Raw genomic sequence first — 6,003 nt, forward strand, 5'->3', positions numbered from 1 at the left:
TGGAGCAGGTTTTCGGTACAGTAAATATGAATCCTAAATGGATATTTAGTTTGCCATTTCCTTAATAAAATAGTTTTTTTCATCCTTTGTTGCATCTCAGTGCATGGTATTTCTCAGAGAAGGTCTCTCAGAGAATGGTGACTGGGGATGAGCTTAGGTTTGGTCCAAACCTGGAAGTTAACTGTCATTGCTGCGCCAATGAGAATCTGATAGAATACTCCCAACCCGCAGCTGAACTTATACAAAGGGGTGGGAATGCTCATGACATCATGGACCTCATATGGTCACGAGCCCATATTAGGTCAATAAAGTCAAAACCATCCCTACCCCTTTGTATAAGTGCAGCTGCGGGGTTGGGAATCTTCCATCCGCTTCTCATTGGCGCAGCAATGAACTCAAGCTCATCACTAATGGTGAAACAGCAGACCGTTTGCCTAACGTGTGTTGGAAAATACACGTCATCTCCATCGAAATCCCATGTAACGTTCGGGAGAAAGGGACACGGTGTTGTTGCCTTACAAGAACCTTAATGGAAAGATCACCAGGTATTATTTTAATGAAAGCTGCAAATATACAAAATATTTAAAGGACTTTATAAAATTTCCTTAGACTGTTAAAGCTTTTATGGTATTTTTAGTAATTGGGTTTACATACTGTAGGTCTTCTCTGTTTTCCTGATGAGGAATGAATTATGGCCTAAGGCTATCCGGAGGTCAAAGAAAAATCAATCCATATGGTAGAAGGTTGGCTGGGGATAACCTTCCTATCTCAAAGCTGTTATGTGCAACAACATAGATCTGGGCTGCAGACATTCAGGAGATTTCCTCTTACTTCCTGTCCTGATGACAAAAAAGGGAGAGTAAGTCCTACTGTTTATAGTAATCACTCACTCAGGAAGGAAAATTTTCTAATGGAGGAACATATGTCAGGGGTTGCCCTCACTTCTAGAAACTTGACAGTTGGCAATCAAGTTGTATTATTTCAAGAACATAAAAGAGGAAAGAGGGAAATAAAATACAGCAAACAAATACAATAGACTTCACTTTCTCCAAAAATTTACCAACAATGACTCATAAGCATGAATCTACATAATCTGGTGTCTGGAGACCGAAAGAAAAGTGTAAAGATATACAAGGTATAACAATTTATTTTCCAGGATGACCGTGGCGTAGCACTATGGTGGTTAGTCCCAAAGCCATTGGCACTCGAGCATATTTTGACATGATCTACCTTGCACTTGCTTGGGTCACAGACCAGTTGACTCAGTCCTTATGGAGTAGTAGAATAGAATAGATAACAAATGTGTGTGCGCTGTTGGTGCAAAATGAGTAACAGGAATATGGAGTAGAGAATAATATAAAATTGTGTATGAAAATTGGCAAAACTGCAAGCAAAACTTTAGCTCTGTTACATTATTATATAATAATATTTCAATAACAAATCAAGTGTTTTTGAATAGCATAGGTGGTTTAAGGAGGAGCGGGAAGATGTCTATGATGATGCAAGAAGTGGGCAGCCAAAATTCAAATGTGGAAAATAAAAAAGGTTATGGGAATCTGTTCAGAGGAAAAGATTGGAATTCCGGCCTGACATTTGAGTTCTCCACTATGACAATGCTCCTGCACATGAGTTAAGGGTTCATGAGTTTCTGGTCCAGAAATCCATTCCAACACTTGACCAACCACCCTATTCCCCTGACTTTGCACCCTGTGGCTTTTGGATGTTACAAAAATTAAAAAAAATGCCTTAAAAGGCCACAGATTTGATGACATTCTGGACATCCAGCATGCCACGACAAAGATATAATGCAGCGTTTCAGAAAACAAATGCCAGGAATGTTTCTGGAAGTAGCACAATCGTCTAGAAAAGTGTGTTGCTTTACAAGGGGACTAATCTAAAACGCCAGAGCATGCAGTGGAAAACAAAGAAATTATGCCCGAAGAAAGCATGCATGTCTCATTCACAGTTCAAAACCATGCCTGTGTGTTTTATGATCACAAGGGGATTGTTCACTATGAGTTCTTAGAACATGGAGCAACAATCAACCAACATTGTTACTTGGAAATTCTGAAAAGGTTACAGGAATCTGTTTGGAGTAAAAGACCGGAACTCTGGCCCGTCAAGTGGATTCTTCACCACGACAATGCTCTTGCACATGGTTCATTAAGTATTCATGAGTTCTTGGTCCAAAAATCCATTCTGAAACTTGACCAACCACCTTATTCCCCTGACTTAGCACCCTGTGACTTTTGGCTGTTTCCAAAATTAAAAAAATGCTTTAAAAAGACACAGACTTGATGACATTTTAGACATCCAGCATGCTGTGACAAATACACCATGGAGCATTCCAGAATACAAAATCCAGGAATGTTTCCAGCAATGGTAAAGTTGGCCAGAAAGGTGCGCTGCTTCACAAGGGGACTACTTTGAAGGTGACAACAGCCACTAGTGTATATGATGGCAAACCTTTTTACAGTACATTCTGGGAATGTAGTTGTTACACCTCTATAATATATATATATATATATATATATATATATATATATAGTTAAAAAGTATTTTCTGGCTACAAAGATTGCAGACATGCTCCTTTAAGCCACGTCCAATATTTAGAGCAATTCAGCCATATCCATTTTCAGCTTGTTTTCATCATCGCAAGGTGTCCCTCTTCCGAAAGTAGGGAGGTATGATAAAATATATATTATATATATATACACACACACACACACATACACACTCACCAGCTACTTTATTAGGTACCCCTGTTCAATTGCTTTGTAACACAAATTGCTGATCAGCCAATCACATGGCAGCAATTAAGACATCTAGACATGGTAAGGACAACTTTCTGAAGTTCAAACAGAGCATCAGAATGGGGAAGAAAAAGATTTAGGTGGCTTTGAACGTGGCATGGTTGTTGGTGCCAGACAGGCTCGTCTGAGTATTTCAAAAACTGCTGATCTACTGGGATTTTCACACACAACCATCTCTAGGGTTTACAGAGAATGGTCCGAAAAAGAAAAAATAACCAGTGATTGGCAGTTGTGTGGACGAAAATGCCTCGTTGAGGTCAGAGGAGAAAGGGAAGACTGGTTTGAGATGATAGAAAGGAAACAGTAACTCAAATAACCACTCATTACAACCAAGTTATAGAGAATACCATCTCTGAATGCACAACACAACAAACCTTGAAGCAGATGGGCTACAGCAGAAAACCACACCGGGTGCCACTCCTTTCAGCTAAGAACAGGAAACAAAGAAGCTTGGGAAAACATTGCCGGTCTGATGAGTCTCGATTTCAGCTGCGACATTCAGATGGTAGGGTCAGAATTTGACGTAAGCAACATGAAAGCACAGATCCATCCTGCCTTGTATCAATGGTTCAGGCTGTTGGTGGAGGTGTAAAGGTGTGGGGGATATTTTCTTGGCACACTCTGGGCCACTTAATACCAACTGAGCATTGTTTAAACACTACGGCCTGAGTATTGTTGCTGACCATGTCCATCCCTTTATGACTACAGTGTCCCCATCTTCTGATGGCTCCTTCCAGCAGGATAATGCTCCATGTCACAAAGCTCAAATCATCTCCAACTGGTTTCTTGAACATGACAATGAGATCACTAGACTCCAATGGCCTCCACAGTCACCAGATCTCAGTCCAATAGAGCACCTTTGGAATTTAGTGGAATGGGAATTGTGCATCATTGATGTGCTGACAACAAATCTGCAGCAACTGCATGATGCTATCATGTCAATATGGACCAAAATTTCTGAGGAATGTTTCCAACACCTTGTTGAATCTATGCCACGAAGAATTAAGGCAGTTCTGGAGGCAAAAGGGGTCTAACCCGGTACTAGTAAGGTGACTGGTGAGTGTATGTATAAATGAGTAAACCCTAACAGATTTATCAGAAAACCTTTACTTTCCTTTCAGAATCAACATTTTCTATGGGACACTATACTACAAAATACTCCCATAAATGTGGCCCATTGAATGGAAACAAGATTTGTTAATCCGCACACACAAAACATATTTTTCCTAACAAATTAATTCCAGACCATGTTGCAAAAATGAATACACCCTAATGAAAGTCTTAGAAGCAAAGCTACATTTTAAACAACAAAATACTGATTTACAAGAATTCAACTCCAAGTGAGTCTAATTATTCATTAAACAGGTATCCAGCAGACAGTTGATTATAAAAGGGCATAACTTAACAAAGAAAGCCCCCTCCCATTTCATGCTGTCAGCAATGGCATCACATGGAAGAGAAATGTCACAAGACCTGAGAAAGAAAATAATGTATTTGCACAAAAAAAGTGAAGGCTACAGGAAGATCAGCAAAGCTTTACTTATCAGTCAGAATACTGTAGCAAAAGTGATACAAAAAGTTAACAAAGATGGAACTGCAACCATCTCACAGAGACATCCAGGCTGTCCACAGAAGTTAATACTTCAACAAGAGTGTTTTCTGATGAGAAGGGTTGAAGAAAATTGCCATACAAATTTACAGCAGTTAGCTAAAGAGGTAGAAAGCCAAACTTGGGTGATTGTTTCCTGTGACACAAAGCGGCGTACACTGCAGAGGAGTGGCATGCACGGGTGTCATGCACAATGGAAGCCTCTCATAAAGCCCATGCATAAAAAAGCCTGCTTAGAGTTTGTCGAGGCCCATGCTGAAAAAGAAGATGACTACTGGGACTCTGTACTCTGGTGTGATGAGACCAAGATAAATATTTTTGGAACTGACAGCTTCAAAACTGTATGGTGTTGCAAAGAGGAGTACAAAGAAAAATGCACGGTGCCTACAGTGAAACATGGTGGTGGCAGTGTCCTTCTGTGGGGCTGCATGAGTGCTGCTGGTGTCGGGGTGCTGCATTTCATTGATGGTATCATGAATTCACAGATGTACTGCTCTGTACTGAAAGAGAAGATGTTACCATCATTCTGTGCCCTTGGTCGTTGTGCAGTTTTCCAACATGACTATGATCTAAAATACACATCTAAGGCCACTGTTGCATTTCTGAAGAACAGGGTGAAAGTGATTCAGTGGCCAAGTATATCTCCTGATCTGAAGCCAATCTATGGGGAATTCTGAGGAGGCAAGCTGAACAATACTCTCCATCCAGCATCCAGGCTCTAAAAGAGGTCATTCTTGAAGAATGGAAAAAGATCGATGTTGCAATATATCGCCAACTTGTTCATTTCATGCCTAGAAGATTTGGTGCTATCCTTACAAATCATGGAGGTCATATAAAATACTAGATGTAGTAGTTTTTGTTGTGGGGTGTATTAATTTATGCATCACCTTTTTTGAGTAAAACTGAAGATTTTATGATCTAATTTATATTATTAAGTTGTTATATTATTATTATTATTATTACTACTTTCATGTACTGAGCTAAAAAAAATTTCTATATAAATCAGTTTTGTCAAAATGTTGGAAATTGTTCATGTGCTCATTGAGATATTGATTAAAATCTTACTTTTAAAAAGGGGTGTACTCATTTATGCTGAGCACTGACACACACACACACACACACACACACACACACACACACTTGCAAAAAGTATTGGGACACCCCTCCAAATCATTGGATTCAGGTGTTTCAATCCCCTCCATGGCCACAGGTGTATAAAATCAAGCACCTAGACATGCAGACTGCTTTTGTAAACATTTGTGAAAGAATGGGTCGCTCTCTGGAGCTCAGTGAATTCAAGCGTGGTACCGTGATAGGTTGCCACCTGTGCAATAAGTCCATCTGTGACATTTCCTTGCTACTAAATATTCCACAGTCAACTGTTAGTGGTGTTATACCAAAGTGGAAGCAACTGGGAACAACAGCAACTCAACCACCAAGTGGTAGGCCACGTCACATGACAGAGCGGGGTCAGCGCCTGCTGAAGCACACAGTTTGCACAAGTTGCCAACTGTCTGAAGAGTCAATAGCTAAACACCTCCAAACTTGGTGTGGCCTTCAGCTTAGAAAAACAACAGTCCA

At 40.1% G+C, this 6,003-nt stretch overlaps 1 pseudogene; it reads right to left on the reverse strand.

Moving 5' to 3' along the window:
- Positions 1 to 4,517: 4,517 nt before the first annotated feature.
- Positions 4,518 to 5,126, reverse strand: LOC149459152 (uncharacterized; annotated as a pseudogene).
- Between the last annotated feature and the right edge of the window lie 877 nt (positions 5,127 to 6,003).

This window comes from Staurois parvus, unplaced genomic scaffold, assembly GCF_062004578.1.
Source record: "Staurois parvus isolate SC_StPar_1 unplaced genomic scaffold, SC_StPar_1.0 ptg000272l, whole genome shotgun sequence".
Classification (NCBI taxonomy): Eukaryota; Metazoa; Chordata; class Amphibia; order Anura; family Ranidae; genus Staurois; species Staurois parvus.